Source organism: Cardiocondyla obscurior, linkage group LG21 (genome assembly GCF_019399895.1).
Source record: "Cardiocondyla obscurior isolate alpha-2009 linkage group LG21, Cobs3.1, whole genome shotgun sequence".
NCBI classification, from domain to species: Eukaryota; Metazoa; Arthropoda; class Insecta; order Hymenoptera; family Formicidae; genus Cardiocondyla; species Cardiocondyla obscurior.
Window position 1 is genome coordinate 4,258,041 of NC_091884.1, and position 10,000 is coordinate 4,268,040.

The 10,000-nt window shown below is 57.3% G+C and overlaps 2 non-coding genes and 1 pseudogene across 2 annotated transcripts; all 3 read left to right on the top strand.

Annotated features, from left to right (window-relative positions):
• The first annotated feature begins 4,436 nt into the window (after nt 1-4,436).
• LOC139110879 (small subunit ribosomal RNA) lies at nt 4,437-6,354 on the top strand. Its single transcript, XR_011547115.1, has one exon. It is a non-coding gene; the product is annotated as a small subunit ribosomal RNA (ribosomal RNA).
• A 1,199-nt stretch (nt 6,355-7,553) lies between these two features.
• Nucleotides 7,554-7,708, top strand: LOC139110843 (5.8S ribosomal RNA). Its single transcript, XR_011547082.1, has one exon. It is a non-coding gene; the product is annotated as a 5.8S ribosomal RNA (ribosomal RNA).
• A 1,379-nt stretch (nt 7,709-9,087) lies between these two features.
• LOC139110816 (large subunit ribosomal RNA) overlaps nt 9,088-10,000 on the top strand; it is a 4,809-nt pseudogene continuing 3,896 nt past the window's right edge.

Below are 10,000 nucleotides of genomic sequence, written 5' to 3' on the forward strand. Positions count from 1 at the left end.
GATCGAACCGCGCGGAAGTAACTCCGAGCCGAAAGCAACACGAGGCTCGCGTACTTTGCCGCTAGGACCGCGCGGAAGTAACTCCGAGCCGAAAGCAACACGAGGCTCGCGTACTTTGCCGCTAGGACCGCGCGGAAGTAACTCCGAGCCGAAAGCAACACGAGGCTCGCGTACTTGCCGATCGGACCGCGCGGAAGTAACTCCGAGCCGAAAGCAACACGAGGCTCGCGTACTTTGTCGCTAGAACCGCGCGGAAGTAACTCCGAGCCGAAAGCAACACGAGGCTCGCGTACTTTGCCGCTAGGACCGCGCGGAAGTAACTCCGAGCCGAAAGCAACACGAGGCTCGCGTACTTTGCCGCTAGGACCGCGCGGAAGTAACTCCGAGCCGAAAGCAACACGAGGCTCGCGTACTTTGCCGATGGACCGCGCGGAAGTAACTCGAGCCGAAAGCAACACGAGGCTCGCGTACTTTGCCGCTAGGACCGCGCGTAACTCCGAGCCGAAAGCAACACGAGGCTCGCGTACTTTGCCGCTCGGACCGCGCGGAAGTAACTCCGAGCCGAAAGCAACACGAGGCTCGCGTACTTTGCCGCTAGGACCGCGCGGAAGTAACTCCGAGCCGAAAGCAACACGAGGCTCGCGTACTTTGACGGTCGGACCGCCCGGAAGTAACTACGTGCAGAAAGCAACACAAAACTCGTAAACTTAGCCGCTCGTCGGCCGAAATTACGAAGAGCTCAAGAAAATAACACGAGATTTAAGAACATAGACGATCGCCAGCAGAGAGCTCGAAAAAACAGCACAAAACGCGAAAATTTAACTTTTACGAGAAAATAGCTAAGATAGCTTAAAAAACAATACGGAGAACAAAAAGTTGATTGCCCGAAACGTTCGGAAGCAGCCCCGAGCAGTAGCAACACAGGGCTCGCGGACTTTGTTGTCCGAACCGCTCGAAAGTAGCTACGAGCCGAAAGCAACACGAGGCTCGCGTACTTTGCCGATCGGACCGCGCGGAAGTAACTCCGAGCCGAAAGCAACACGAGGCTCGCGTACTTTGCCGATCGAACCGCGCGGAAGTAACTCCGAGCCGAAAGCAACACGAGGCTCGCGTACTTTGTCGCTAGGACCGCGCGGAAGTAACTCCGAGCCGAAAGCAACACGAGGCTCGCGTACTTTGCCGCTAGGACCGCGCGGAAGTAACTCCGAGCCGAAAGCAACACGAGGCTCGCGTACTTTGCCGATCGGACCGCGCGGAAGTAACTCCGAGCCGAAAGCAACACGAGGCTCGCGTACTTTGCCGCTAGAACCGCGCGGAAGTAACTCCGAGCCGAAAGCAACACGAGGCTCGCGTACTTTGCCGCTAGGACCGCGCGGAAGTAACTCCGAGCCGAAAGCAACACGAGGCTCGCGTACTTTGCCGATCGAACCGCGCGGAAGTTACTCCGAGCCGAAAGCAACACGAGGCTCGCGCACTTTGCCGCTAGGACCGCGCGGAAGTAACTCCGAGCCGAAAGCAACACGAGGCTCGCGGACTTTGACGGTCGGACCGCTCGGAAGTAACTACGTGGTAAAAGCAACACGAGGCTCGCGTACTTTGCCGATCGGACCGCTCGGAAGTAACTACGTTCCAAAAGCAACACGAGGCTCGCGAACTTTGACGGTCGGACCGCTCGGAAGTAACTACGTGGTAAAAGCAACACGAGGCTCGCGGACTTCGCTGCGGCTAAGTCCGCGCGGCGTCGAAATTTCACCGCCGGCGCCCATATACCGCCGTGCGTTAGACCGTGCGTCGCCGACCGCCCGGCCGCTCGGTTCGGTACTGTAAGAGGTGTCGTCGCTGCGGCGACTCGTGCACAACACGATGCATGCGAGCTCTCGGTCTGGTCGTACCGTAGCGTTACGGCGTATGTATAACCGAGCTCGGCGAAGCACTGCGGTGCGTACAAAAGTGTCGTTCGCACTAGAACGCTTTTGAGAGAATTTAGCTTCGCGCTTACTACGAGAACTTTGGTTCTCTTTTTGAGATCTTTCGGGCGTCTTGCCGACATTCGGCCAAATGTGCGCCAAGCTCTCGGCGATCGTTTCGAGGCCGGATAGCGAAGGAATTGGTGAATACGTGACGAAGAAATTTTGTATCTCGAGGACTCTGCCGTTCGTGCGGTCCGTACGTACCTCCGAGCCGTAAAACAACACGGAGCTCGAGATCTTTGACGCGGAGGTAACTACCGTGCGCCGCGGCGGCTAAGTCCGCGCGGCGTCGAAATTTCACCGCCGGCGCCCATATACCGCCGTGCGTTAGACCGTGCGTCGCCGACCGCCCGGCCGCTCGGTTCGGTACTGTAAGAGGTGTCGTCGCTGCGGCGACTCGTGCACAACACGGTGCATGCGAGCTCGCGGTCTGGTCGTACCGTAGCGTTACGGCGTATGTATAACCGAGCTCGGCGAAGCACTGCGGTGCGTACGAAAGTGTCGTTCGCCTAGAACTTTTTAAGTGTTTTGCACTGCGCTGAGTGCGAGAATTTGGTTCTCTTTTGAGAGCGTTCGGGCGTCTTGCCGACATTCGGCCAAATGTGCGCCAAGCTCTCGGCGATCGTTTCGAGGCCGGATAGCGAAGGAATTGGTGAATACTTGACGAAGAAATTTTGTATCTCGAGGACTCTGCCGTTCGTGCGGTCCGTACGTACCTCCGAGCCGTAAACAACACGGAGCTCGAGATCTTTGACGCGGAGGTAACTACCGTGCGCCGCAGCGGCTAAGTCCGCGCGGCGTCGAAATTTCACCGCCGGCGCCCATATACCGCCGTGCGTTAGACCGTGCGTCGCCGACCGCCCGGCCGCTCGGTTCGGTACTGTAAGAGGTGTCGTCGCTGCGGCGACTCGTGCACAACACGGTGCATGCGAGCTCGCGGTCTGGTCGTACCGTAGCGTTACGGCGTATGTATAACCGAGCTCGGCGAAGCACTGCGGTGCGTACGAAAGTGTCTTTCGCTCGAGAGAGATTTTTAAAGTGTTTTGCACTGCGCTGAGTGCGAGAATTTCGGTTCTCTTTTTCGAGAGCGTTCGGGCGTCTTGCCGACATTCGGCCAATTGTGCGCCAAGCTCTCGGCGATCGTTTCGAGGCCGGATAGCGAAGGAATTGGTGAATACTTGACGAAGAAATTTTGTATCTCGAGGACTCTGCCGTTCGTGCGGTCCGTACGTACCTCCGAGCCGTAAAACAACACGGAGCTCGAGATCTTTGACGCGGAGGTAACTACCGTGCGCCGCAGCGGCTAAGTCCGCGCGGCGTCGAAATTTCACCGCCGGCGCCCATATACCGCCGTGCGTTAGACCGTGCGTCGCCGACCGCCCGGCCGCTCGGTTCGGTACTGTAAGAGGTGTTGTCGCTGCGGCGACTCGTGCACAACACGATGCATGCGAGCTCTAGGTCTGGTCGTACCGTAGCGTTACGGCGTATGTATAACCGAGCTCGACGAAGCACTGCGGTGCGTACAAAAGTGTCGTTCGCACTAGAACGCTTTTTGAGAGAATTTAGCCTCGCGCTTACTACGAGAACTTTGGTTCTCTTTTGAGATCGTTCGGGCGTGTTGCCGACATTCGGCCAAATGTGCGCCGGGCTCGGCGATCGTTTCGACACCAAAGTCGAAAATCGAAGGCGTTGGTAAATCCGAGCCGAAACGATACGGAGCTCGAGTACTTTGCCGTTCGAGCTGTCCGTGGGTAACTACTTGCCGAAAGCAACACGAGGCTCGAGGACTTTTGCGTAAATAACTACGTACGACGCAGCGGCTAAGTCCTCGAGGCGTCGAAATTTCGCAGGTTTCGCCCATATACCGCCGTGCGTTAGACCGTGCGTCGCCGACCGCCCGGCCGCCCGGTTCGGTACTATAAGACACAGCATTGCCACGAGTCGGTGTCGAGAGACCGAATGGCTCATATGTGGCGCGCACTTACGTGTTGGACGCGCGATCGTCCCTCGCTTCCGAGCAAGCGTGCGGACGTATCGTTGCGCTTACCGAACATCAACTCCACGGATACGAGAGTGTCGGTTTCGGCGAGATCTTTGACGATGTCGCCGTTCCCGCTTACTTGTACGCCGTAGCGAAATAATTTTCAACCGGTGCCTCGGTGTTCTCACCGCTGGCACCGTTGAACGAACAGTGCTCCACGACGTCTCAGATCGGATCGGTCTAGCGTCAGGGCTAAGCGGCCTTACAAGCCGCTGTTATGGGTGAATGAGAACAAAATTTGATCTTTCATACCGTTAAGGTATATATAAATACGAAAAGCGTGTCCGTCGACCGGCTCGAAAAGTTCCGGCGGCATTAACGACACACGAAACGCGCACGGCTCTTCCTCGCGGAGTGTCCGTAGCAGCGTAGCGTTGTCTTTCGCGTTGCTCCACCGCGAGTAACCGCGATCGCACACACGAAGCTCCCTGGTTGATCCTGCCAGTAGTCATATGCTTGTCTCAAAGATTAAGCCATGCATGTCTCAGTGCATGCCGAATTAAGGTGAAACCGCGAATGGCTCATTAAATCAGTTATGGTTCATTAGATTGTACCCACATTTACTTGGATAACTGTGGTAATTCTAGAGCTAATACATGCAAAACAGAGTCCCGACCAGTGATGGAAGGGACGCTTTTATTAGATCAAAACCAATCGGTGGCGTGCGGATCTCCGTGCGTCCACCGTTTATTTTGGCGACTCTGAATAACTTTGTGCTGATCGTACGGTCCTAGCACCGGCGACGCATCTTTCAAATGTCTGCCTTATCAACTGTCGATGGTAGGTTCTGCGCCTACCATGGTTGTAACGGGTAACGGGGAATCAGGGTTCGATTCCGGAGAGGGAGCCTGAGAAACGGCTACCACATCCAAGGAAGGCAGCAGGCGCGCAAATTACCCACTCCCGGCACGGGGAGGTAGTGACGAAAAATAACGATACGGGACTCATCCGAGGCCCCGTAATCGGAATGAGTACACTTTAAATCCTTTAACGAGGATCCATTGAGGGCAAGTCTGGTGCCAGCAGCCGCGGTAATTCCAGCTCCAATAGCGTATATTAAAGTTGTTGCGGTTAAAAAGCTCGTAGTTGAATCTGTGTCGCACACCGTCGGTTCACCGCTCGCGGTGTTTAACTGGCGTGATGTGGGACGTCCTACCGGTGGGCTTACCGCGAGGGGCCGCCCAAACTAATATCCCGTCGCGGTGCTCTTTACTGAGTGTCGAGTCGGGCCGGTACGTTTACTTTGAACAAATTAGAGTGCTTAAAGCAGGCTATCCTCGCCTGAATACTGCGTGCATGGAATAATGGAATAGGACCTCGGTTCTATTTTGTTGGTTTTCGAAACCCCGAGGTAATGATTAATAGGGACAGATGGGGGCATTCGTATTGCGACGTTAGAGGTGAAATTCTTGGATCGTCGCAAGACGGACAGAAGCGAAAGCATTTGCCAAAAATGTTTTCATTAATCAAGAACGAAAGTTAGAGGTTCGAAGGCGATCAGATACCGCCCTAGTTCTAACCATAAACGATGCCAGCTAGCGATCCGCCGAAGTTCCTCCGATGACTCGGCGGGCAGCTTCCGGGAAACCAAAGCTTTTGGGTTCCGGGGAAAGTATGGTTGCAAAGCTGAAACTTAAAGGAATTGACGGAAGGGCACCACCAGGAGTGGAGCCTGCGGCTTAATTTGACTCAACACGGGAAACCTCACCAGGCCCAGACACCGGAAGGATTGACAGATTGATAGCTCTTTCTTGATTCGGTGGGTGGTGGTGCATGGCCGTTCTTAGTTGGTGGAGCGATTTGTCTGGTTAATTCCGATAACGAACGAGACTCTAGCCTGCTAAATAGGCGTACCTTATGGTATTTCGAAGGCCCCCGGCTTCGGCCGGCGGGTTTTTACTACCAACGTACAAACAAATCTTCTTAGAGGGACAGGCGGCTTCTAGCCGCACGAGATTGAGCAATAACAGGTCTGTGATGCCCTTAGATGTTCTGGGCCGCACGCGCGCTACACTGAAGGAATCAGCGTGTGTTCCCTGGCCGAAAGGCCCGGGTAACCCGCTGAACCTCCTTCGTGCTAGGGATTGGGGCTTGCAATTGTTCCCCATGAACGAGGAATTCCCAGTAAGCGCGAGTCATAAGCTCGCGTTGATTACGTCCCTGCCCTTTGTACACACCGCCCGTCGCTACTACCGATTGAATGATTTAGTGAGGTCTTCGGACTGGTGCGCGGCAATGCGTCGGCATTGCCGATGTTGCCGGGAAGATGACCAAACTTGATCATTTAGAGGAAGTAAAAGTCGTAACAAGGTTTCCGTAGGTGAACCTGCGGAAGGATCATTAACGTTCCGGAGGTCCTGCTGCTCTGTGTGCACCGTTCTCGTGACGCGCGCGCAGCGGCCGGCGACTGCATGGACGAGGAACCGTACGCGCGCACGGTAACGTGTACTACGTTGCCTGCCGCGATACGGGGCAAGCTAGAACACGACTCTGCGAGTTGTGTCGAGAGTGGCTGAAGGGGCGCAAAATCTAATCGCACGCGAGACATCGCGTCTTCCGAGTCCGCGCCGCCTTCCCACTCCTCGTCGGAGCGTCCGTCGCGAGACGCGACGCTTCGCTCGAGCAAAATTGCGAGATCGAGAGGAGAGAATAGTTTATGCGACGCAACGACCGCGCGCGCGCTCACACGCCGCCAACGGTGGCGTGCTGCGGTGTGCGCCGCATTCGTCGCCGTCGTATAAGAGAGGATTGTCGGTCGGGACGAGTGTGTCGAGATCTCGAGAGCTCAAAGCGAGAGGGGACCCCGGGCATATTGTGGAGAAGAAGAGAGATTCGAGAGTTGTACGCATTGCCGTATTACGCTCTTTGCATTCTCTCTCTCTCGTTTCCTGCGGAGATTCTCCGACTCTCTGTCTCTCGCGCGCTTCGAACGACCCGTTGCGCGGACCACCGCGCTCAGCGCGCCCCTTAGCCGGGGCTAGCGCGGCCGGTTGGTCTCGTTGTGCGAATCCAGGAGGAGCGCGAAGGTGCATCTATATGCGCCCGCTCGCGGATCAGGATCGGTGAGAAGGAGACTACGGAGGCGCGCTCGCGCGCTGCCTCTATCTCCGCGATTCGGACGCGTTGCGGTGCGCGCGAATGCGCCGCGTACCGGTGGTAACCTATGCTGCCGCGTCGTCGTGCGCGCCGGGCGAGGAGTGGAGAGTGCGACGATTCTCGCCGCTGCTCTTCCTCCGGTCCCGCGCGCGCGCGATCGCGCGCGCTGAAGGGTTCGTCGAATATGCTAGTCATTTTCGACCCCGATGGTTTTTCAAAGAGTTCCGCCCCGGCTCTCGCTTCGCGAGACGCAACCTCTGGTTTTCGCACCGCGCCGACAACCGACGTCTCCTCTCTCTCCATTATTGTGCCGTAGCCCCCGTAACAGGGGCGGCGGTCCGCGCGTGCTCGGACGCGCGGCCAGGCTGATCGAAGGGCCAAAACGAAGAAGACGCACATTGTTGTCTATTCCTTGATAGAGCGTACTTGGTGCGCGAAGGAACGATTACCCTGAACGGTGGATCACTTGGCTCGTGGGTCGATGAAGAACGCAGCTAATTGCGCGTCAACTTGTGAACTGCAGGACACATGAACATCGACATTTCGAACGCACATTGCGGTCCACGGATACAATTCCCGGACCACGCCTGGCTGAGGGTCGTTTTATCGAAGACAAACTGCTTGCGCGCGCCGTTTCGACGGCCGCGTACGAGCGATTCGTTGGACGTTCGCCCGATCGCGGCGGCCGGCGAGAGAGTTATACCCGCATCCACGAGAAAAGAGAAGAGAAGCGAGGAGTCGTCGATGACGCCTTCCCCGGGGTATCAGGCACACTACGCACGCTATCCACGCGGCGAGTTGCTGGATTCCATCAGGGTTTTACGAAGGCTCTCGCGCTCTCTGCGCGCGCTCTCTCTATACTCGCGGAACGGCGGCGTACTCGCGCGCCCCCGTTGGGCGTCGTCCGAAATAACGAGGTTTGAGGGTCGAACGAATGAACGACGACCGACCGAAAGATGCGATCGAGAATCGCAGAGAGACGCACGCACGCACACACGCACGGGAGGGAAGGACGTGCGCGGTGGTGATAAACGTGGCGAGCTCTTGCAAGGAGTTTATACGTTATACGTATATACGCGCCGAACGAAAAAGAGTAGATCTGCCTCTCGCGCGCCGCCGCCCGGAGTGAAACAAGCCGACAATTCGTTCGCGCTTGTACTCCCGGAAGGTGGCCTGTGTGCCGCTTGCGGCGCGCGCGGGATCCAAGGCTGATCCACGGAGAAGTAGTTCATAAGGAGCGCGGAGAACCGAGTTTGAGTTTTCCTCTCCTTCTTCGAATGAAGATCGGAGAGGAGAATAGAGGCCGCGAGATCGCGCGCCTCCTCGTTCTCCTTCTGCACAGAGCGCATATCGTCGCTTTACCGCCGCCAACGCAAAGGAAACTCGAGAGGAGGGATTTTAGAGATATATACGACGAAGCAAAGATACGAGAGAACCTGACCGTATTATAGAGAGAGAGAGTGGTCGTCGCCGCTGCAGCTGCTGCCGGCCGCCGCCGCAGTCGCGTTGCCGACGCCACCACGACGCGCAAACCGGCCTCCGACGTTCGCGTCGGGCTGGCTGGCCAGTTGTCGTCGTGGTCGGTTGGTGGCGCGCGGGGCGCGCGGATCGCGGCGCGGTTGACGCAACGTCGACGAAAGACCACCACGCTCGCGGTTGTTCTCTGCCTCGTTCGTTTTCTCATTTTCCCTTCGTCTCTTCTTTCAAATATTTTGCGTGCACCGATCGCCCCCTGCGCAGCAAAAGTGTGTGCGAGGTGAGAGATCGCGCGCGGGTCGACCGCGCGTGTTCCCGAGTCCACGAAAGCGCTATGTATGGTAGCAGCTCTTGACCGGGGCACGCGGCGTAGTCTAACCAAGCGCTCGCGCGCGGCGTTTCGCCGCGTTGCGTTTCTCTTTTCTCTCGCGTCGTCGTCGTCGTCGTCTCGCCTTCTTCGTATTATATATATATATAGTACAGCCTCACGACAATTTCTTTTGACGACCTCAGAGCAGGCGAGATCACCCGCTGAATTTAAGCATATTATTAAGCGGAGGAAAAGAAACTAACCAGGATTTCCTTAGTAGCGGCGAGCGAACAGGAAAGAGCCCAGCACCGAATCCCGCGGTTCCGCCGCAGGGAAATGTGGTGTTTGGGAGGGTCCGCTTATCCCGAGGTGCCGCGTCGCGTCCAAGTCCATCTTGAATGGGGCCACTTACCCGCAGAGGGTGCCAGGCCCGTAGCGACCGGTGCGCGTCTCGGGAGGATCTCTCCTTAGAGTCGGGTTGCTTGAGAGTGCAGCTCTAAGTGGGTGGTAAACTCCATCTAAGGCTAAATACGACCACGAGACCGATAGCGAACAAGTACCGTGAGGGAAAGTTGAAAAGAACTTTGAAGAGAGAGTTCAAGAGTACGTGAAACCGTTCAGGGGTAAACCTAAGAAACCCAAAAGATCGAACGGGGAGATTCATCGTCAGCGACGCTGGCTTCGCGTCGGTGGGCGATGCCCCGCGGGGCCTCACGGCTCGCGCGCGGGCACGCTGCCGCGCGCCGATGTCCGGCGTTTTCGTCGTCGTGCACTTCTCCCCTAGTAGAACGTCGCGACCCGCTGGGTGTCGGTCTACGGCCCGGGTGCGGTGTCTGACGCGTCGCCGGTAACACGGCACGCCGTCAAACCCTCGGTCGCCCGGCCGGCTGCCCGGCGGTACACGCAAGGTATCAGGCCGCAGCTCACACACGCGGGAGTGCGTCGAGGCCGTCGCAAGCGCGCGCCACGGTACACGGAGGCTTACGGACCTAGCGCCGTCACCGGTCCTGGCCCGCTGTTGGTCGTACGGTTAACCTTCGACAGGCCTGCAAACGTTCCCCGGGGCAACTCGGGGGACCGATACCGGTCGGCGACGCTACTGCTTTG